The sequence below is a fragment of the Centrocercus urophasianus genome, unplaced genomic scaffold (genome assembly GCF_019232065.1).
Source record: "Centrocercus urophasianus isolate 14NV4802_14NV808 unplaced genomic scaffold, USGS_Curo_1.0 seq_11, whole genome shotgun sequence".
In the NCBI taxonomy this organism is placed as follows: domain Eukaryota; kingdom Metazoa; phylum Chordata; class Aves; order Galliformes; family Phasianidae; genus Centrocercus; species Centrocercus urophasianus.
In genome coordinates this window covers 47,183,734-47,207,680 of record NW_024884253.1, presented here as the reverse complement: position 1 = coordinate 47,207,680, position 23,947 = coordinate 47,183,734, and positions in this window count along the sequence as shown.

Below are 23,947 nucleotides of genomic sequence, written 5' to 3'. Positions count from 1 at the left end.
ACCCTTAGTTACTTGGTTTGTGAAGATATTTTGGAGATAATAATTAGTGAAGATATAAAAATGACTATAAAAAAGAACAAAATTCACTCAATTAGTGCATTGAAAGTAATCAGCTCTAACATAATAAGGATCCAGCAACTAAAGATGCACGTCTATGAATTATACAATATATCTTACTTCCCAACATTACAGAGTCTGAAGCAAAAATGTATAGTTTATATTAATGCCTGTCACTTTAACATTAATGTAGAACTAAGATATCTGTGTGGTAATATAACCAGCTTGTCCTGCTGATTATTTTATTTTTCTATATTGGTCCCTTCCCCTCATGAGATGATTTATCTCAATTTCACTGTCATCCTCTTAATGAAGTTAGCCAAGATCCTCCAGTATTAAATTACACAGAACACACAGGCCGACGACTTGGAGCTCTAAGCTCTTTAAACTGGCAGTTTCTTCTTGGGGCAAACCTCTTTACTAAAGATTTATTTCATCTGCCCTTTGAAACCAGTGAATTACCATCAATTTGAAAGTTCTGCTAAGGCTATTCCCTGGCAAAAGAGGGGAAGTAGAATCAATCTCTCCTGCGGCTGAAGAGCTGTTACTGGGATATCTGTATCACGCAACCTTTAAACAAATTGGATTGCAGTCAGGTTCCAGAAACAGACGTATCATTTTTTTAAAACATGACTGCAGTCTGGTTTGTGTGAGAGCTGTTTAAAGTGGACTAATTGCCCATCTGCCTCAGGAGGAGCTGGGATGTAGGATGGGTGCTCTCATGGAGCAGGGAGCAGCAACAAGGGCTCATTTGGTCAGCACATCTCTGACGAAGGTCATTGTTTTCAGCAACCCTAAAAGGTCTCTGCTGAAACCCAGGCTGCCCTTACAGCCTTGGCATTTTCTGAACCATTTTCCAAGATGAAAATAACACTGCTAAAAAAAATCAGTAAAGCCACTGATGATATTCCAAGCACTTTAGCAGGGTCTGTTGTGATAGGGCAAGGGAAATAGTTTCAAACTAAAAAGTGGGAGATTTAGATTGAGTATCCTGCCATCATGAGGCTCCACAGATTTAGAGCAGACAAACTGCTTTTCCCATACATGCTCTGGACGTGAAAATATCTGATCAGGAGTCTTTAAGATGGTGTTGAAGTGTTTGTGTGGCAGCATGTCCTGGCTTTGTTCCTCAGCTTGCTGATCCACAGTAGCCAAAAGTCTGCTCTATGCAAAGTACAGCAGCAGGCTGGAGACCCAGTCTGAAAGCTGCATGGCACCAACTATGAGCCTGCCTTCTACTCTCAAGAGGATGATTCCGATGCCAAAGACAAGGAAGAGTTTCAGATTGTGCACAGTGATCAGGGGAGTGTGCTGGGTTTAGGAGTAAGAAAGATATTTCCTACTGCTTGGTGCAGGCATCAATCAAGTATATCCTGACCCTTCTGAGCTGCAGCAGTCTTCAGTCAACATCCCAAACAGAGGAGTTTGCCCAGCTTCTGACTGGCAGCCTATGGCTGGTCTACAAAATTAAAAACTTACTCCTATATTTCTGCAGGAGTATATAAAATGTGGGATTCTGGATTGCACTGCAGCACAGTTCTAACGGCTTAAGCCTGCACTGCCTTGGGGTCCCTGGGCTCTCCCTCTCCCAGGCATCTTTCATTTGAAAATCTTTCACTTGGCTTATAACTAAATGGAAGGATCACAGAGTAGTTGTGTAAGATAGCAAAAGCAGAGTACTGCAGTCAGCCCTACTCACGTGGCCATACATAAGTCTGAAGAACTCCCAGCAGAGGTGGGACAAAGGATGGGATATCCTTGGGGAAACAGATGTGTGTAATCAGATGTGAATTCTTCAGTTCACTACTCATTGAGTGGCTTGCCTGAGAAAGCAGAGCTATGCTGTTCATAGTCTGTGTTTAAACATAGATTTCTACCTTGTAATGGCAATAATATTTCTTGAAGTACCAGCCGAATGCCACTGCAAATCCCACTATTTTCCTCTCTTCAGAAAAGGAAAAAAAAACCCACAAGAATGGATTTTTCAAAGATAAAATGCTGTGATTTTAGAAGGCCATAGTAGTAGGTTTGAATGATAGGCTTCTATTTCATTTCAGGTATTAAAAACAGTGCAGGACTACACATTCTTCACAAAATCATCATCAGTTTAGGTTCTCCTCATTTTATACGCCAAGTCAATTCAAATGTTGACTGTCTTGCAAGGAGAAGAATCTCTCCTATGATTCTTGAGTATCTCGCTTACCTTCCTTTTCAAGGCTATTTCTTTTCTTTCTGTCTTTTTTTTTTTCTTTTTTTTTTCAGGCCACTTAACTTACCCTCCCAGAAACAGATGTTTGAAGTTGTAATTGTCTCTGATTCCTACAAGGAGTGTTCAGGTGGCTCAGAAGTGAGAAGAGAGGCATAGATCTCTCCTGGCTCTGACAGCTGCAGTTCAGCCTCCCACCTATCCCATCTCTGACAACCTGCTCTGACAGTCCCAGGTTGGTGTTCGTGACCTTGGTTTTGTTTCTGGAACCTGCAGGTTTTTTGTCACGGAAACTTCAACGTTGGTCTGTGAAGCTGGAAGAGAGGTAACAAAAGGCAGTTTAAAAGAAACCAGCAGCAGGTAGCAATCCTGATTACCAGACAGGTGTCTGCTGTTTTACAAAGGAACAAAAAAGAAACAAACCAGAAACAGAATGAAGATCTCCCACTTTGATCCTTCACCTACTGTTGTCATTTTTATATCAAAATGAGCTGGATCCCTGCTAGCATAGAAAGTCGAAAGGAGAAGTGCAGGATTTCCCTGGTGTTCAGTTCCCTTTTCAGCAGTTAAAATAGGATTTCTGCATCACTTGATAAACAGAGAAGGTATTTGCAAGTTCTATTAATATAAAATAAATTTGATATTTGAAAAATATATTTGTCTTTTAGAAAATCTGATCTGCAGGTGAAATAATGCTTTGAATACTTAAGGATATTGATGACAACATGCTCAGTTGCTGAGACTGAAAATCTGTTTGCTTTTTTCTTTTTCTTACAGGAGAATTATTGCTTAATTAAAATCCATTTCAAATAAGAGCTAAGTATCCCCCCATTGGTTGATAGCTGGTAGATAGGCTGATAGTGCCCATCACAATTAGAATGAGAAACTGTCGATCTTACAGGTCACTCCCTATTACCCTTTCCCTACAACAGGCATTTTCCTGTGTGGATTAAGGATTTATGGCACACAGAATAAAATCTTACACAGTAAGTGTAGGGGATATTTAGAATCACTTTTTTCTCTTTTGAATATTTATCACTATCTTGTATTTTTAATGTGTTCTAAAGATGCAAAAAATTGTAAATCTTTCAGATGAATGTGTTCCCCAAACAAAACTTTATTTATATCATTTTGACACCATTGAGCTATCCTCTGGGAACGGTCCTCATTTCCAAACCTTATCTATGAGTCTCACTGAGAAGTGAAAGATGGTTCTTGTTTTGTTCTGCTTTATTTTATTTTGTGGGTTTTGTTTTGTTTCGGTTTTGGAAACCCTAGAAACTAGATTGGAAAAAGCAAGTGGGAAAAGAGCCTTCAGTGATAAGGATGAAGGATACTGCTCTACCATTAGTGAGAATTATGTGCCCAAGTCAATGATATATATCTGGACAGAAAGAGTTGGCAAAAAAATTGGCAGGAATTCAGACAGCTAACAAATCAATGCACTTGCACTATTTCTAGTAGAAGCTGAGAACCTCTGGAAATGGCAAGAGAGATATTTGAGAAGTCTGTTTCATCCATCTAGCATGTTCTAAAGACCTGAAATCTGCATTTTTTTGTGACTTTCACAGTGTGAGGAAAGTTGCTACATTACCCTTGAGAAGAGAATAACATCCCCTACAAGCAGAAGCCAGCAGAACTTCCCAAAAGTTGTCTAAGGGTCTCTTGCCGGAGGAAAAAGGTCTGAAACAATTGAGGTACAGTAAAAACATAAATTAAAATTTGTTCTGAAAGCACAGTGCTACTGTAATTGTCTTCGTAGTTGATATCTTATGACTGATGTATTAAAGAAGTAAGTATCTCCCTGAATGATGGCTTGTGGAGTAATTTTTCTCCTCAGTGGATTCCCCAGGGTCCATTAACACAGGAGCTCCCACTGCTATCTTTCCCTGAGCTGGGGGATGTGAACAGTCTATGCAGCCAACTATTTCACAGACTTTGAGAGAGCTTAATTTGCCTGGAATTGATAGATCTTTGTCAAAACTGCACGTTAACAGACAGGAACTCGATAGTTATGAGACTTCAACATAACTTCAAAAAATATTTAAATAGAGACCTATCTCTCTGCCTTTTAAATCAGATCCAAACCCCACCACATTTGGACATGGATGACTAAGAAATCTCGCTCCTGTCCAGTTGTGCTTCCTGAGTTATTACAAGCTTGCACAGTTTTGTTCGTACATATATATCTATATTTCCTTTGAAAAGACTTTACCTTCCCATTTCTCTCTGAGGTCGAGAGACCAGAAAGCTCCCTAGCTGTGCATTTACAAAAGCCTTAAGCTGAACATTTCTTCTGATTCAACCTCCTAAATGTTTCTGATGATAGAATCTCTTCATCTAATTTCTGGCTTTGCCAGTAATGCCATTTATAAGTAGGCATTATAAAAGTACGTATTTTATCCAGCTTGTGATGTTTTAATGTGATCTGAGAGTCACAAAAGGTTGACCAGCCACCCTCTGAAAATAAAGGCCTTGGAAAGATGACAAAGGAGCCACTCAGATTCAGTCATCGTTTTGGAATTTTTAGTTTGTGTCCATATTGAAATAATAATTTTTAAAAGTACTGGAAAAAAAATGACAAGACTGTTAAACAGGAAAAATATCTGTGAGTATGGCAGGACTTAGACTGCTGTAGCAGCCAGCAGGTAAACTCCCACACTGGCCTGCATAGTGAGCATCGACAGGCTCCAGTTGAGGTTTTTCTGTAGGGAACAATTGCCTACATCATCTATGGAAATTCACTTGGACATGCATCATCTCCAAGAAACTGGTCTGTTACTAGGTGCATGAACATAGTAGGAAGAGACTACCATACACTTTCAATTTTAGAACATCAGTATACAGTGTAGGGTAGGGATTGAGAAGGCTTCTGATGCCAGCTGTTAAAACACAAAAAATACTGAAAATTTCCAAATCCTTATTGCCTTAAGTATCACTTTCTCTAATATGAGATGTGTAAATATTTTTCATGAGCAAAAGATTAAGGTACAGTTAAATATTAACAACCATCTGTGTTCTAATGCTTGCAGGTCGGAGCAAGAGGAATCTAGTTTAATTCCTTGGCTTCAGGAAGGAAGGATAGCAACTGCTGAAATTCTTTATCTGTGCATAAACCATAGACACATGAGAAGATTAAACTGTAATTGTGAAATGCTATGCAAAGTCCTTCTAAAGGGTTGAAGCAGAGCATCTTGACAGTGTAGTGTTCAGCAGCATGAAACTGTGACTTTGTAAGTTGTTGTCCCACACCCTGCAGGCATGGGATGGCAAAAATGCTTTAGGTAGAAAAAGAGTTGAGTTCACAGTGCATTTGGGTATCACTCAGCACAGCAGGAATAATTTGTGTTACCAGTGCTTTGGTTTATTTGTTAGCAAGAGGCGAGACTGTTTTCAGCAGTGTGTGGAGACAGGACAAGGGGGAATGGCCAGAAACTGCAGCATAGGAAGTTCTGCACAAATGTGCACAAGAACTTCTTTACAGTGAAGGTGACGGAGCACTGGAACAGGCTGCCCAGGGAGGTTGTGGAGTCTCCTTCTCTGGAGATGTTCAAGACCCACCTGGACACCTACCTGGTGTAGTGAACCTGCTTTGGCAGGGGGGTTGGACTCGATGATCTCTGGAGGTCCCTTCCAACCCCTACGATTCTGTGATTCTGTGGTTCTGTGAAGATGTTATCAAGTTATCTCTAGTGAAGGCTGCAGGCTAGGTTTTCAGGTCAAAGTATTCTGCAATGCCATCAGCACGTGGTGATTTCCCTGCAATTAGGGAGCTGAGAGATATTGTGTCAGGGATTGTGCTGTTTGTTCACAGTGCTCCTGCTCACCCTATACTCTCTTGGTTGACCAGTTCCAAGCTTTTAACACTATGACACAGGGGAAAAACCTCATGATTTGGGTGACAGCAGAGAAACACATTCCTTTAACCGAGCAGCACGAGAAATAGCAACAGGTGATTCCCCCGTTATTATTATTGCCAAACATAAGGATTGAAAAGAATTTATGTTGTTTTTCTCCCTGTAGACTGTTATTCGGGAATCCATAAGGCTTGTCTTGGAAAAAAATGCTTAGGTATAGAACACCATTTAATTTGAACCCATGTCATGGGGGGACATAGAGAACAGAAGAAAAAAAGTAGGGCTGCTTTTGCAGAAGGGAATATAGTAGGGTTTTCATTAGCTGAAGAAATGGAAGAGATGTTTATAGAGCTGGAGGTAATAAAAGATACCAAGGAACAGAGACAGCTATTCAGGTCTAATGTTTAGAGAAACAGTTATACCTGCAATATTGTGTAACTATTAAAGATGCGTTGGCCCTCAACGCTGCTAGTAAAACTTAGCGTTATCTGCTCCTTAACTTATGCAACAAGGTAATGAAAGCTGCTCATGTGTTTTTCTTGAAGTATGGTGTGACTAAATATAATCTGGTAAAAATGAATATCATTAACTAAGGACTAACGTGGTACCAAACACTAGTGGCTTCATCCAGGAACCATAGCCAGAATTTGAAGTATTTTGAGAGAGAAATTCCAGTAAAACCTTGATGTTTACATTACCTGACCATAGAGAACTTCAAAAGAAACTCGTGACTTGTGTGACTACAATGATCCTACTGGTATTTTCCACATAGCAACGCAATGGCAAATCTTTTTGCTTTCTTTTGTTTTTCCACAGGTTGCACAGTGGCTGTACCCATGGAGAAGGAGAAAGGGGCATATCTCCAAGTAACTTTGGTCACATCTCACAATGGATAAATCTGTAAGCAGAATGACTTGATGTGAAGTTTCTCCCCAGTATTTAATCAGAATCCAAATTTGTGATCTAGCTGTTGCACACAAATGGCATCATTTAAATTCCTTTAAAAGCTCAACTGAAAGACATTTCAAAGGTTTTCAGTTTTTCCTTCTCTAAATACCTAAAGAGACTCTTTCTGGTTAAAAATGTGTTCTTCATGAAAGCCTGCTCACAGCTTTATTACTAAATCATAGAAACACAGAATCATAGAATATCCCACATTGAAAGTGACCTACAAGGATCATCAAGTCCAACTCCTGGCTCCATACAGAACAACCCAAAATTCAAACCCTACATTTGAAAGTGTTGCTCAAATGCTGCTTGAACTCCAGCAGCTTGGGGCTGTGACCACTGGCCTGGGAAACCTATTCCAGGGCTCAACCACCTTCTGGAGGAGAAACTTTTCCTAATACTCAACATGACCCCTCCCCGACACAGCTCCATGACATTGCCGCGGAGCCCCTGGTAGAGACAGAAATGAGTCTCTGGGATAAAAATTCCCTTTAAGGTTTTATGGGCTACTGATTATGTGAATACAGAAGCCATTCTGCCATGTGCTTAAAACAGAGCATAAATCTTTGCTAACCCCTCTGTAGCAAGCTAGTGAATATCTGTAACTTTCATTAAGGAGAGGGATACTGCTCAACAAAGCTGATGCCGGTTACTTACTGTTTATTAGGCATAAAGCTGAGGCAGCTCAATTTATATTGAAACTCAGTGTTGGTGCTTGGATCTTCCCCAGGGAGGCATCGCAGTGTGCTCACCAAGGCCAGATATCCAGCCTTACAGGTCTCTGTTAAGCTCCCCGGTCACAAACTTCAAGGAACACGCTGATAGATAAAGGATGAGATTATTAATTGTTTCACAAATATGGTCTTTATTTCCAGTGGAGGGGTTGTTATCTTCTCTGGGCTGGATGCAGACACAGTGACTGTGACTGCCCTGTGGGTATTTTGGGTCAGTCCAACTGCAAAGCCTTACTGCTGGGTCTGTCTGAGACTGATGTTTCCAGCACAATTTCTGGGAAATAACTGTCCAGGACTTGATTAGTTGAAGATATTTGGACTCAGTCCTGGAAATGACAGTGCTGACTGATTCAGGTCCAACAATTTCAGTAGGCAATGAGAACAAACAACAGCACACAGAAGTAGCAGAATAAAGCAATGAGAAAGGAACAGCCAATTAGGAGAGTAAAAGCTATTTAAAAAAAAAAACAGACTGGCTGAAGCTGAAAAGGAATTTTTGAACATCAACTAGTATTTGTGTGAACAAGAGCTTCATATAAATGTGTGGATATCCCAGCACAGACATCATCCTTAGCTCTAGCATGGAAATCCTCACAAGTCTCTGTTGAAGAGGGTTTTTCTACAGTTACCCTGAAAAGCAGTCCAGAAACATTTATCTTAGAGGGAAGAGCTAGGTGCAAAAGGTGTTAGGTAACTGTATTTCACAAAACTGTGGAAAACATACCTAAATTATAGAAAGAAACAAACTGAAAGAGAAAAATTTTAATTCCCGCTTATTTTTATTAATGTTATTTTTTCCCCTCGTAGTGCTTCTCAAAGCAGTGTGCAGAAAGGCCAGATGAAATACAGAAGGACAAAGCCCACCAAGCTCTGTGCAGCCATGTCTGGTGATGTGTTTCATCTCAACTACCTTCATGCACCAGCTTCTATGGGCATTGCTGACTGGTCTGACAAAACAGAAGCATTCCAGTTGTTTCCCAGCAATAGTGGATTTTTTTCTCATTCAGAAATGGAGTTTTTGTATCCATCTCAGTGTCTGTACTAGGAAATAAGCACTTACTAATGGAGAAAGTAGCTATTTTGCACACTTCATCTATGTGGACACACCGAGGTAGAAGATATATGATGCACCACAGACCAATGAGTTCCCACTGCTTGCAAAACAGTTTGAGTAGCAAACTGCCTTTTAACTTGTGATTGTGAATATTTTGTGTCCCACACCACATCTACTTCCAGAAGAAGAAAAACCCAACTTCTCATAAAAACTGTACCAAGTACTCCTTTCTTTTAGCAAGATGCTGGGAGATATTAGCAAGTTGTTAATGTGGCTCTTCTTTTCCTTAATCACAGAATCACAGAATGCCAGCGATTGCAAGGGACCATGAAGGATCATCTAGTCCAATCCCTCTGCCAGAGCAGGAGCATTTAAATCAGGCCACACAGGAGTGTGTCCAGGTGGGTTTTGAATGTCTCCAGAGAAGGAGACTCCACAACCTCTCTGTGCAGCCCATTCCAGTGTCCTGTCACCCTCACTGTAAAGAAGGTTTTTCTCATATTTGTGTGCAACCTCCTGTGTTCCAGCTTGCATCCACTGCCTTTTGTCCTATCACTGGATGTCGCTGAGAAGAGCCTGGCTCCATCCTCCTGACACACACCCTTTACATATTTATAAACATTACGTAATCTCTTGTTTTGCTCTGGGATTTTTCTCCCTCAAATGATTACCTTTTTCAAGGGTGGGATTTCTAAATCAGACGTTCACATTTTTGGTCTGTGGGACTCTGCCTGTCGCTGCAAGCTATGGTTTGCAGACCTTGAAGACTTTAAGACTTGAGGTGGCCTAATGGTGGTGATTGGTTGGTGGTTGGACTAGATGATCTTAGAGGTCTTTTCCAACCTTAATGATTCAATTCTAAGTGGCATAAATCCTCACCCAGATCATTATTTCCTTGCAGAAGTGTTGTGCTGAATCCCTTTGGTGAAAAACACAGGCAACCAAGCCAAGGGGGAGGAAAAGGATGGGGCACACAGCCTCATAAAATACTCAACAGCTCGCTGAACAGGTGATGAGGGCGATGTGTAGGTGTCACAAACCGGCTTTAGTGAAACAAGGCTAGGAAACCCCGCCGGGGCTCCCCGGGTGGTGCAATGCTGCCACCTGGCGGCCTCCCGCCGCCTCCTCCCGCTTGGCTCCTCTCGTTCCGCTGCTCCGCGCCTGACTGGGGGCTGCGTCAGGCTGAGAGCGGCGCTGCCAGCAGGGGGCTGTAGAGTAACGAGGGCTAAGAATGGAGAGACCCAGAGGGCCCTGCCTGCCTCGGTCACGCCGTCATTCTGTGAAGAGTCTCTTTAGCCATGCAGATGTTTACTGCATCATCTGCATTTTTATTTTTTTTTTTTTAATATACGCGGTTTATTGCACGTACGCACATTTATCACCTTTCCCCCTCCGTACAGAGAGCCCTTCATCCATCTTCCATCCTCCTCCTGCCTGAGATGGCTTAGGGATCCAATCTCTGGATTTGGGGATGCTATCTACACAGTAACCTTTGCTGAAGTTTGCATTTTCCATGCTGCACCGTTCCTTTAGGAGTGGTGGATTTTGAGACAAGGGTGTATTATGCAGAGGAAGGATGAGCCCAAACACATCATTCACCTTTCTCAAGACTGCAGAAGCCAGTAAGGAAAAAGGAAAAACTAAGAACTAACAGGGTTTCTCTTTCATTCTTTTGTGGAACTCGTTATTGTAATCATTGGGAGTGCTTAAAAGTGAGGAGAGAGGTGAAGGGGTAGAGAGAGGGGATTCATAGGTAGGAAGCATGAACTTATTAATTAACTTGTGGAAAAAAGAAAAAGTGCGGGGCACCTTTAGTAGCCCTCTGTCTACAAGGATCAATATAAACAAGTCAGATGTATGCTCTCAAGTCTCATTTCCATCACTTACAGGCAAAAGATGGAAGAACAGCAGAGAAAAGATGATTTCTAGGGCTGGACCAGCCATTCATAGGCTAAGACAGGAGAAGATAGAAATTTTCATACAGATTCTGCAGGACATGGTCACTTCAAGCCCTGCCTTCCCACCTCCACTGCCTGTCACTGATACAAACCTTGTCCTGAGCCAGGGGATGCCACAGCGCTGTCCCTGTGTGCTCCCTTATGTCCCCACTGACCCCTATCACTATCTCCAAAACCATCCGCATCTAATCGCTCCTAACACCTTCTTTAATCTCATCTAAATAGCTGCTGGCAAACCCTCTAATTCTGCTTGTTAATGCTCCAGCCTCTGTGCTCACACTCCCTGCTAACACAAAGCTGGGTCCTTTTACAGATGAAAGAGCCTTATTGCCAGGCCACAAGTCACACGTCTCCAGGCGTGGTGGGAATTAATGGCCTCCAGATAAAGTAGGAGGTGGGATTTAGTAGCATGGCAGGGAAGAAGTGCTTGGGTAAGAAACAGATTTTCTGTTGCTGAAATAAATCCTGTACATATGTGGAAGAAGATGATATCCAAATCTAGATTTACAGAATACTTAAACATGCAGTGCTCCTGCAAGCTTTGAGACATTGGTTGGGAACAAGACTAAATCAACAAAGCCCCAGCTAGCAGAGTAAATTAGGGAAACAAAGCACAACACAAACGTCTTCTCTCCCCCCTCCACCGCCCCCTCTAAACCCTCCATTTTGGCATGTTTCAGAACTGTCTAAACTTTCTCCTGTGATTATTTCAGATACCGTTAATATGCCTCAGCTCGCCCATAAGGTAGACTTCCTTCACGCTGAAGCAGAGAGCCCACCACAGAGTGAACACAGCACCTCCTGCTATCTGTAGAGATGCTGAAACATGCCCTTCAGCATTCTGTGAACATTAATCAGAATTCTCTTTTGTCAGACATCTTGCTCAGCAGCCTTCAGAAGCTGTGAGAGCAGAAGGGATGGGAGTGCAACAGATGCACAAATGACTTAATGGTACGGACATAGTTTCAAGACATAAGCTATTCTTTTTATTTGTGCTCTTCACTAATTTTATAAAAAATATGATATAAGAGTAGTGTTTGATACTCCAACTGGTAAGATTTTCATGTCCATATTCGTTTTTTAATATTGTATGCTTCAACAATAAATTATTGGGATGTTAAATGTTTGATTCATTGTGAACATAACTTTTATATCTATTTTTATGCTCATACTTCTCATTCCATGGAGCAGTATTAGTATTATATTCACAGAATCACAGAATCACAGAATGGCCAGGGTTAGAAGGGACCTCAAGGATCATGAATCTCCAACCCCCTGCCACATGCAGGGCCACCAACCTCCCCATTTAATACTAGACCAGGCTGCCCAGGGTCCCATCCAACCTGGCCTTGAACACCTCCAGGGATGGGGCATCCACAGCCTCTCTGGGCAGCCTGTTCCAGCACCTCACCACTCTCTCTAAAGAACTTCCCCCTGACATCCAACCTAAATCTCCCTCAACTTAAAACCATTTCCCCTTGTCCTGTAGTTATCAACCCTTTCAAAGAGTTGATTCCGCTCCTGTTTATAGGCTCCCTTTAGGTACTGAAAGGCTGCAGTGAGGTCACCCCACAGCCTTCTTTTCTCCAGGCTGAACAAGCCCAGCTCCCTCAGCCTGTCTTCACAGGGGAGGTGCTCCAGTCCCCTGATCATCTTCGTGGCTCTCCTCTGGACCCTCTCCAACAGCTCCCTGTCTTTTTTGTACTGGGAGCCCCACATTTGGACGCAGTACTCCAGATGGGGCCTCACAAGAGCAGAGTAGAGGGGGACAATCACCTCCCTGTCCCTGCTGGCTACCCCTCTTTTGATGGAGCCCAGGGTATTATTATTATATATAGTGTTATTTTGGTTTAGATTTTTTTAGAGTGAATTTTAGATGCAGTTAAGAAGTGAGTCCTGTTTTCCACCCTCAAACCCTAAAAGATCAAAACCTTTTGTTATTGAAAGTTTTCCTGTCTGGTTAAAAAAAACCTTAATTTAATGAAAAACTGTTTCAGATAAAGCAGCAACAGCAGTAACAAATCTCAGACATCCATTTGCATGCCTGGGTCAATTACTTGCAAAAAATCTAATTAAGACACAGTGTTGTCTCTCTAACTCCTGCTCCTGTCTTTGGTCTTTTAATTGCCTGTGAAGAAGTATTTACACAGAGCAGCAGCAATGTTTGAAAGAAAAATCAGAAAAGACACCAATTCACTCCTCTAAGTCTACTGAGGTAAATGACAGCTCAAGTCACCACACACCACTAATGAGTTCAGTTATTGATGAGATCCCAGCTGCCTAGCAGTGCTCTTTTTTGCAGTCTATCCGGTGTTGTGGTTGTACGGACCAACTCCAGGACAGAAGGAAAACTTGCCCTGCCCAACCTGATATGTGTAATGCTATTTGCGTGGTTACATTGCTCCCTAGTTAGGATGGCATATCTCAAAGCAAATTGCTCTCTTACTGCTTCATGTTCCACTTACTGTGCTTCAAACTTTTTTTGTCAGAACTTACTCAAATAAATTAGCATTATTTTTAGGCTGCTGTGGAAATCTTGTTGCATCAAAGAGTCATAGAATGGTTTGAGTTGGAAAGGACCTTTAAAGGTCATCTGTTCCAACTCTGTTGCAATGCACAACTAGATTGGTTTGCTCAGAGCCCCGTCCAGCCTGACTTTGAGTGTCTCCAGGGACGGGATTTCCACCAGCTCTCTAGGCAACCTGTTCCAGCCCCTCACTACTCTTATGGTAAAACAAACAAACAAACAAACAAACAAACAAACAAACAAAAACTGTTTCTTTATATCCAATCTGAATCTCCCCTCTTTTAGTTGGAAATGATTTCCCCTTATCCTATCACAACAGATCCTGCTAGAAAGTCTGTCCCCTTCTTTCCTATACTCTCCCTTTAGATACTGGAAGGCCACTATCAGATCATCTCAGAGCTCTCTCTTCTCCAAGCTGAACAGGCACAGCTCTCTCAGCCTGTCCTCTCCATCCCTTGGATCATTTCTCCTCCTCTGGGTGCAATCTTCTCTTCTGCTTTGAGGACTCCACATCCTGATGCAGTGTTCCAGTGAGGTCTCATCAGTGCTGAGCGGGGGGCAGGATAATTAAGATGTCAAAATGGATCACCTTAGTGATTTCTCATAACAAACAATTCCATCTCTTAAAATACACTTTTCATTGGTGACAAAGTACACTTCTCTCAGCAGTCCGTTATAAAAGGTGAAAACAACACTTAGTCATTAGAACTTTTCACATTCGATTGGTCTTTCAAAAATATACTGTAGATAATTTCACTGGAAATTATTATTGAGTGTGTGACAGAGGGCAGCAAAGCTCCCTACAGCACCAGCTCACACTGAGGCTTCTGCTGTGTGCAGCCTTCCTGAGATCTGCAGGAGCTGTCTCAGCATCACTGAGAATCAGATTTTGCTTTGTTGCTACAGGGTAGTAATACACTTGATGGGAAGTCAGTAAATCAGAGTGGGGCCCTGGGAATCAGCTTTCAACATGACACAAGCATCCCTGCACCAGCTGGGCACCAGCATTTGCTCAGCCCTTGAGAGGAGCAAAAAAATATTGGTGAAATGGGGAAAAAGGCAGTCTGAAGGCTATGCACATCTTTCTGCAGTCTATCTGCAGGCTGGTCTAGTCCTGTAGTAACCCTTTAAGCTCATCAAAACTGTGCTTACATTCCTTCCTCATCACTTATTTTCCTTTGCACCTCCATGATGTATTGGCAGGATCTTGACCGTGGGGTCCCATGGGAATCCTAGCTTCTCCCTGGTTTCATGGATCAAACTGATTTGGTCAAAGTTCAAAGAAACATTTAAACTCCAGTTCTAACTTAAATGCCTGCTTAAATCATGGCAGGTTCATCTAGCACTACAATTAACTCTGTAAATTAACAGAGCTAATCTTCTGTGAGGGTAAACTCATTAAAACATCTGTTGCAAAATCTGCCAATGAAGAGAAAATAGATGCTATAAATATTTGGTAGAAAAAAATGAAGACATTCACTTACACTACTGCATGCAATTCAAGTTAATTTCAGTAGTACCTCAAGGATTTGGAGGCTGGATGAGGCCACTGGCACTGTTTTTATTGGGAGCCATTCCCCAGAAACCATTTTCAGACTCAGTTTTCTGGATCAGCAAATGCATGGCAATGAACAAACACACAGTAACACAATACATGCAGCCCCATGTGAATCATTTTTCACATCAAGCAAGCACTAAGGTTTGAGGAGATTATTTATATCAGAGGGAAAGGGCATTTCTATAAATAATTAGAAATAGGAAATCTGAAATCCCTATTGAAAAACATGTCTGTTTGTGTGATGTATGTGTGATGTAATCAGTGCTTGCTGCTATCAGAGATTTTCAGAGACAGATTTCAAAAGCAATGTGCATGTTTCATTTTCCTTCATCCATGTGAAAGAGCCTGGGACTTCTAAGGTTGTGGGTTAGAGCAGAAGCCAGTTGTAATTATGTAAATAGTCATCACAGAGACATGGTGCCAAGTTAGCTTTACACAGAGAACCCTGAGACAAAAATAGCCAGGAAAACTGTAATTTCCCAGCAGCAGCTAATGCCTTCTCTAGTGCTCATTAATGGCACTGTTGGGATGGAATTCACATGCTGGGAAGCTCTGCATGTGGACCCACAAGCTCCTTCATTTCTGCTGCAGTGCTGACCAAACACAGTGGATGAGGGGTGTTCCTCAATGGGATGAGAGTTCTGAAGGAGCTTCAAGGAGGGAGGCAGAGAGATTCCCAGCCCTGGGATGGAGTCTTCACCTTAGGCACATCCTGTCTGGGTACTGGGATGCAGCATCCCAGCCTCTCTGTATAACAAAACTGTGAGCAAGGCACTGTGGTCCAGAGCAAGGCTGCAAGCTGCATAGAATAAGAATGGCCATGCCAGCTCTGGTCTCAGAACATCGGTGACATAGAAAGCAGTGAATTATAAGGACAAGCCCATTCATTCTAGCAGAGAATGTCTGTAAATCCACTGAGCGGATGGCACCTTTGTGCTGCATGTTTGCATGATGTTCAGGGCCAGATACTCAGCTGGTTTATATCAGTCTAACTAACTGCCTTGGCATTTGCAGAGCCACCCTGATTTACAGCAAATGATGCTACAGTCCATTATCAGCAAGTAACCACCATCTGAGAGTGGAATTTCAGCCAGAGGAAAGCCCAAGTGATTTATGTGACAATTAGAGCTTCCTTAGAGAAGCAATGGCCACATGAAGCCTAGTTTCCCTCTCACATCATGTATATTGCACCCATTGCTCTGCTTCAGCTGTCTTCTACCACCACGAGCACTTTTCTTCTCATCTCTGAGTTTCCCTTCATGTTTCCCCTATTGCTCTCTCAGGAGGTGGCATGGTTGTGACTGCAGTGCTGCATAGTCCATCTCAGATGCCTCCCACCACTCTAGAGATCCTGTCCAAGGTCTGAAAGCATCATGTAAAAGTGTCCCTCAGGTTATATCACTTTAAATTTGGTATGAGATGAAGTTACAGGCACAGGTACATTGTACAGGCATGATATCTGGGCACTGAAGCAATTTTTAGAGCTTGTGCTTGTTGGTAGTTAAATAGCTATAAAAGGTTCTTACTGTTCAGGCTGGAAAGTGGAAGAATCACAGTTCAGAGCTCAAGGCTCATATTTGTTTTCCTCATACTGTTTTCAATACTGCAAACTATTACTGCATTTACTGTACTATCTATCCCTCTTTATATTCTTTTGCCCCTTCTAAGCTTGCTAGTAACCTCTGATATGCTCACACGCTCCAGCAACTTATCAATCAGGACATCAAAGAAGAAAAAGATAAGGAGTTTCACAAGGATGTTATATGTGTTCATACTAATTAAACATAGCTTAATCACTTATCTTTGCTGTTACAATTTTTATCTTTAGGTAAGAATCTACTCAGTCATTCAGGCTATTTTCCTCAATAAACATGATGAGTTCCATATTAACCTGTGAAGGATGGAAAAGCAGATTGTGCTACCTCATTTGCCACTGCAGAGGCAACAAGCTCCACCTGGGCCCACTCATCTCCTTATCACTCTCAGCTGCAGGAGAGCAATGTTGTAAACCGTGATTTCTGTCTCAACTAGATTAGCTGGTAAGAACTTGGGGGTAATCCTGGAAGAAGCTGTACCTTAAGGACTGGAAAGCACGGGCACCAGGAAAAGGTACTGTGGTTGTTTCTAGTGGTCTTGGAGCACTTGCTGTGGTTGTGGAGGCTATGCTGCCTTTTGGGAACAGGGCATTTTTGACAGACTTCATTTTTTTTTGTGTGTGTGAACTGTGCTGACTCCTTTCTTCTGGCTATTCACTTTGATTTTCTACCTTTCGTTAGGTTTTCTCTCTTACTTAAACGTTGCTTTTCTAAGTGAGCCCTAGAGCAAAGACTTAAAAAGGAGAAAACAAAACAAACAAAAAAACTAACAACCTGATATTTGAGCATCGTAACTCTTCTTGTTCTATTTCTATTTCTTGTTGTTATTGTGCTTGTCCTCTACTGGCTCAGGTATTTAAAACCTAACAGTTCTTTACGAATAAGGGCTGAGTTGTTTGTGTGTTGCCAGAACAGCAGCTTGTCTTCAGGCATAGTTTTAATATGTATAAGCAATGATGATGTTATTTTGTTTACTCTGTAATTCATTACTGTTATCCTTTCCATACCAAATAACTACTTGACCTCTAGATAATGAAGTAAACAACATATGAAGTTGTTTCCTCTCATTATGTTTATAAAACATCAGAAATATGGAATCATTCAAATTATCCTAATTTTGAAGTTCCTTAAATGAGGCTTATATCAAGCTTAAGCAAGGAGGAAATCTCTAATTCCATCATTATGAATTAATCAAATAAGGAAAAAAACACAGAAGGAAATTGTCATCCAAATGTTTACTACTTCTGGAAATGTGCAATTAAGGTCTGCTACTAAGTGGTGTATTGTGTCCCATTACATGGGGGGATTAGGGGGAATTTTCATGGGAAACAATAGTATCTACCAAGAGCAGACCTTATATTAATTTTAGTGCCTCTGTGTTGGTGGCTGTTATAAAAACAAGGATTAAAATTCTGAAAAGCCTGATGTTTTTTAATAAAACAGCATTTATCTATTTGAAATATCACTAGTCACGTATTCCAATGAAAGATTAGAAGAAAAACTGAAGTGTGAGAATTTGTTTGTTCTTTTTAATGCCAAAGTGTACCCATATATCATAATTTTGCTGAGTATTACACTTTCCATTTTATCAAATAATGAGCACTTGCTCATTTGATAACAAAATTTGAAGTCCGCGTCTTTGGAAGGATTTGCTTTTAGGGAACTGTATTGCTTTGTCATCTGCTTGTTTCTTAAGGTGCTTATGTTATAACTTGGAGGTAGCACTGACAGCAGTAGGGGAGCAGACCTGGGGCACATTCAGCTTCCTTCTTTTTCACGTGGGATGTTAGAGCTGTGCTATGGTAGGAATGTGAGGATATGTCTGTAGATAAGATGATGACTGACTATGTCTTGTAAAAACTTCTGGATGTGTGCTTAGGATGAGAGTTTGTCCTACAACCTGTGATAGGAGTCCTCTTGTTGACTTTTGGTATGAGCTTCTCTGGTCATCCTGATATAATTTCATGCAAACTTTCCCTTTGTCTTCTGATTATTTTATTAATATGATCAGGTTTTTTTTTGTAGCAATACTTACGAAATTCTGTTTTTGCTGCTTGTTTTCTGAACTTCTGATTCACTTCAGCCACAACAATCTCTGTGCTAGCAGTAGGAGTCACTGACACTGAACAAGTACAGGAATCCCTAGGAGTAAAGCACTGCCTTCCCAAACTGTTGAGGTGAAACAGGCTGGGAGAGAGTAAAACCTGCATTGGTGTGAAAAAAGAATGACTGAGACAAAAGTAGCAGTTTCTGTTTGTTATTTTCCAGCGTCTTCTCCCCTGAAGTCAGGAAGAAGGTATGCTATTAAAAAAAAAAAAAAGCACAATATGGCTTTGGAAGCTCTTGGTGGCAGTGAAGTGTCACAAATACTTTGGTGCAGAAATTGCAATTGGATTCTGCAGGACAAATTCAGAGCATGGGGACGCAGGACTTGAATCGCCTCGTTGATAAAGACTCCAGCTGTTACTCCTATGTGTTATTTACAGCTCCTGCCTTCAAATATCACCCTGGGGGTTTGTCTGTGGATTGTCTGTCTGCAGAGTTTGTTTGAATACAGGGTTCAGTAATTATAGTAACTGAAAGTATGTTACAGTAAAATCACTTCAACTTCTTTGCATGAAGTTACAACAACTCACCTTTCTGAATTAGTGTTCAAGCTGTTCAGATTTTCCTATAATTCACAGCTTGGAGACAGGTACTTGGAACGTTTCCCTCCAACCCCAATTCCCTCCGTAGAATCTTTATAAAACTAAAGAGAAGTTAATATACCATCATTTGGAATTCAGGCAAGCTATGACTAACCTTGTGTCATTTAGGAAAATCATAGAATACCCTGAGTTGGAAGAGATAGGCATAAGGACCACTGGGTCCAACTTTTGCCTCCACACAGCACCACCCAAATCTCAGACACATGCTACAATAGTGCTGTTCAGATGCTCCTTGCACTTGGGTAGCTTGAGGCTGTGCCTATTGCCCTGTGGTGCAGCACCTGTCCCTAACCCCCAGCTGCCCTCCCCTGATGCAGCTCCATGCCGTTTCCTCCCTGTTGCTGTCACACCAGCAGAGCTCAGCACTGCCCTCCACTCCCTGTGAGGAGCTGCAGCCGCCATCAGGCCTCCCCTCAGCTCTTCTGCTCTGCATTGAGCACACCCAGGGATCTCTGCTGCTCCCTGTTCGTCTTGCCCTCTGGGTATTTCACCATCTCTGTAGCGTTCCTTTGGTTCTCTAACAGGTTTATGCCCTCTTTGCACTGTGGTGCCCCAGTCTGCACACAGTGCTCAAAGTGAGGCTGCCATGAAGGTGTTCATCTGCGTGCATCTCCAACAGCCCCCTGCAGGCAAGGAGGAAGCATGGAGGGACCATGGCCAGCTGAGAGTTACCTGTTCTGCATCCTGGCTGCAGCTTGGTGAATACTCTCTTTTTTTCCTGTCCTGATTGCTGCTGATAGCAATTAAAGATGCTTGGTGTCTGGTATGATGCTGGCTGCAAGGATTTGCGGGGAACAGAGTGGAAAGAAGCTGAGGTTTCACACAGGGACTACAGAAGGGAACAGATCTCTTATAAAGATAGATGAATCCAAAAGAAAATGTGTTAATAGAAAGATTTTCAAGAAAGATAGCATTTTAAGCATACTGCAATAAATACTTCTAATTCTTTTTTATTAGAGAAGCTTCTCCCTCTCTTCCCTCTCCAAGAAGAAGCTTCCCATGCTAATGAACAAGTTCAGTCAGTTGTGATTTATGTTTTGCGTATATCGGCTGGCAGATTTTGCTCAAAATGCAATTATTATATAAATCATTCTGACCTAAAACAATCTGTTGCTTCTAGCAAATATTATTGTGCTGGTTTTTCTTTTATTTTTATTGTTCTATTTTTCCTCTCGCCTGTTTTTATAGTTGTTTTAGATGTTTCTATGCTTGTTTTATGTGTAACCTGTAGCTAATGAGTTGCAGGTTGCCTGACCCACAGCCTACTGGTGTGGTTGGCATTGATTCTGAACAAGCAGACCAATGGCAGTGCTGATGAATGTGCCTTATCTTTAACTCACTTGGGAAGTTGGCATGTGGTGCTAAATAATTATGGGCTCAGTCATGATTCTAAAGTGGAAAAGCAAATTATTTACTAGATACCGTAGCAGTGATCAATGGGGCTATGTTATCTAAATCCAACCCAAAACCTGGATCTCGGTGCCTTTGTGGCTATGTGTAAGAAGTCTGTTTTTTGGACTCATTTGGGCTTATTCATGTGTTATCCTATGAGTAATTTATGCTACTCTTGCCTAAGAGACTACAAGCTGGACCTGCAAGTACTTGCCTGTATTTGGGTATGTTGCTGCTTCTATGTGAGTCATGCAGAATAGTAGAAATCCTATATGGTACAAAGTAGGCATCAGTGGTAGGATTTAAATCCAAGTAACTTTCTACTGGCAGGACCACAGTTCATCTCTCTTAATTCCCTTTAATTTTGCCGTTTCCTATCTGGAGGGAAAGCAGCACCTTGTCTTTCTACGCCCAGGTGAACCCTTAACTAAATGTTGCAGACATGCTGTAAAAGCTCCAGACAATGCTTGTCCTCCTGGAACAGAGGAAGTGCATGCTTTTTGCACTCACTCTTGAGCAGCAAAGCACAGACAAGTCCTGGGTGCACCTGAGATGTCATGGGGCAACCTGAAAAAAAACACCATTACAGGGCGCTCAGGGCACTGACTTTATCAGGCCACTGCTATATGGGGCTGCTCTGAAGAAAATAGACTATGCTTTTCCTGGAAAAAAACATTGCTGAAAGGAAAGTTGTGTGGCAGTTAAGGTCTGGTCATCCTGCATGACTTTTGTGCTCAGCAGAAAGCACAGCTTGATCTTCCCTGCCACATGTTTCTCTTGGGAGGGCGTTTGCAGGAGTGAATATTATAAGGCAGTATTCAGCTGGCACAACTGCAGGAATGACAAAGATAAAAAAAAAAAAATATCTGTGCTCTGCTTCCTCCTTGCTTTTAGTGCCCATCAGGGGGTGTTTGCAGGAGCTGTCTGAGCCTGTGATTTATTGGGATTAGGCAGGCAGCATCAGGGTCAGCAGGGATGAACGGGCTCTGATGCACAGCTCCTGCAGCAGTGGAAGCAGCTGCCTGCCTTGCAGGCTAGATGCTGTCCTGACTGTCAGCATGCCACTCTTAACGAGAGAAACAACAACTTTTTATCTGGATGGCAGAAAATCAGGGGAATAGGACAGGGCTTGACTGGCTGGGAGCACGCAAAGGCTGTGCTCATCAGTGATCTCAGAGCAAACACCCTAGGAGCCAAGTGCAGAAAGTCTTGAGTGTGAGGTTGCCCAGAGTGCAGCTTTCATTCAACAGGGAAAGGGTTCATTTGCTGGTGACTTCATCTCATGGCTAAAAAGTGTGAAGGGAAGGGTTGGTTCTTGCAGGTCATTAGTAAATAAGATTTTTTTGAAGTCACATTAGGTCTTAGAAAAAGAATGGTGGCATTAAAAAAAAAAAAAAAAAAAAAAACCCACAAATGCACACACAAAACAAAACAAACAAAACCCACCCTGTTAAATGCTACACAATTTAGAAAGCAATGTGATTTGGCTGAATGTTTGTTGCTTCTATGATCTTATTGGGACTGGAAGCAGTGTGGCTGAGGTGTGCTGATAGATACTTGGGCATTTTTTTTTTATTTTTTTTTTTCATAACGTGGTATGTTGACCATTTTTATTTTTAGTTGGATTATTGTTGTAGCTTATCAGTAAGTAATGGTTGGATCTGTATGTCAGATCTGACAGTTAGCAGGGATAACCAGGCATGACAGAAACAAAATTTAAGCCAGTCAACTGTGTTTTAATTGAAGAGAAGTGTGTTTCTTATCTGCCTCTCCTTTGACTTTCTTCTTCCTAAGTAACTTTTTCTCTTTTAGTTATTGCTTGCCCATAGTGTATTGTTAGAAGTGTGAGCTGTGACAGTATAGCAAAAGAGAGGAAGTTGAGAAGGAAGCTACAAGATGAATCAAAACTTTGAGTATGTCTAATAAAGTAGAATCAAATAGCGGGAGCAAAAATTGATACCACTGCTTGTGCATAGCAGCATCTTCTTCCTCTGTTAGCCTCATCAGAAAGAAAAAGACTTAAGTTTAACTTAATAGTAGAAATGAATCTGTCAGGAATCTGGTCCAGGATAAAAACCAGAACTAAGTTTTAGTGGAGAATGAATGTGTTAAGTGTTTTCTGCTTGTGTTAATTTATACCTTTCCTAAACAAATGTAAATGCTAAATGTGCTTGTGAGGCTGGTAGCAGAGTGCGAATGAAGAAAAGATGATTTAGGTGAAACAATGCATTTTCAAACAGAAGGGCTGGAGGCAGATTTCAAGAGAAGTTAAACAAATAACATGTAACTAATTCTTGCAGTTTTACCTACTGCTTTGTGATAAGGCTGTTACTAGCTTTGTCAGAAGCTGTTAGTAAAAAGGGATTGAAAAAAATTTTTAGGCAGCAGTAATCTTGGTATGTTGGAAGACTGTCTTTTCTAAGGCAGGTATTTCTGATCTGAGCTGTACATAGGATTTAAAGAAAGAAAAACCTTTAGATGCTCCGTACTGACTTTTATCATAGACTGATGCTCTCCTAGAGCTAGCAATGTATTATCCCTATGATGTTTGTACTGAAATGTATTCACTTCTGTATGCCTGCCCTCCAGGGCACACTGTGTAATTGTAAGAGTGACCACTAAAATATCTGATAATGGGTTTTGGTGATTAATTTGTATTTACATTTCTTTTCTTTCTCCCTGCATTTCAAGACATTTGCTTTTCCTGCTAATGCAAGTGAGATTGATGTAGGCAGTTGTGCTTTTTGGTGGGAGAATAAATTATGCTTCCTGGTTCAGAAGAGCAGAAATAAACCACAGGGATCTTCCCTCTCTACTTAAATGGACCTACCAGTAGGATACTAAGAACGAATACCAAACAAAACTTCATGCCTCAACTTTCCTCTTTGTTACATTATGTTGCTTGAATTTATCTATGGTAAAATCTTTGTTTGATGATACAGTGATGACTGGGATTATACTTGGTCAGTGCACTGGCAATTGGGCATACTCAGCAGTTTTAATTTTAAGACGTTATTTTCAGTTATTTACTATTTCTCTAGTTTTAAATTGTTCAAGGTAAGATCTTCCCAGTTGTCCTATTTACACTGACTTTGGCTATCTTGAGAAATAGCAGAATTCTGTTAGATAAAGGCGCGGGTAAATCAGAACGTTGTTGTTTTTGGTTTGTTGTTTGTTTCCCTTTTCCCATCCCTCTGTGAAGAAGCTCGTCATTCCTTTAAGAGGATTCTGACCAAGTTAGGCAAAAAAAAAAAAAAAAAAAAAAAAAAGCTTCAAAAGGGAATGAAGGTTTTTGCTTGGATTAGTTAAATACCTGAAGAAAAAAAGTTTCTTGCGTATCCTTGGATATGTCC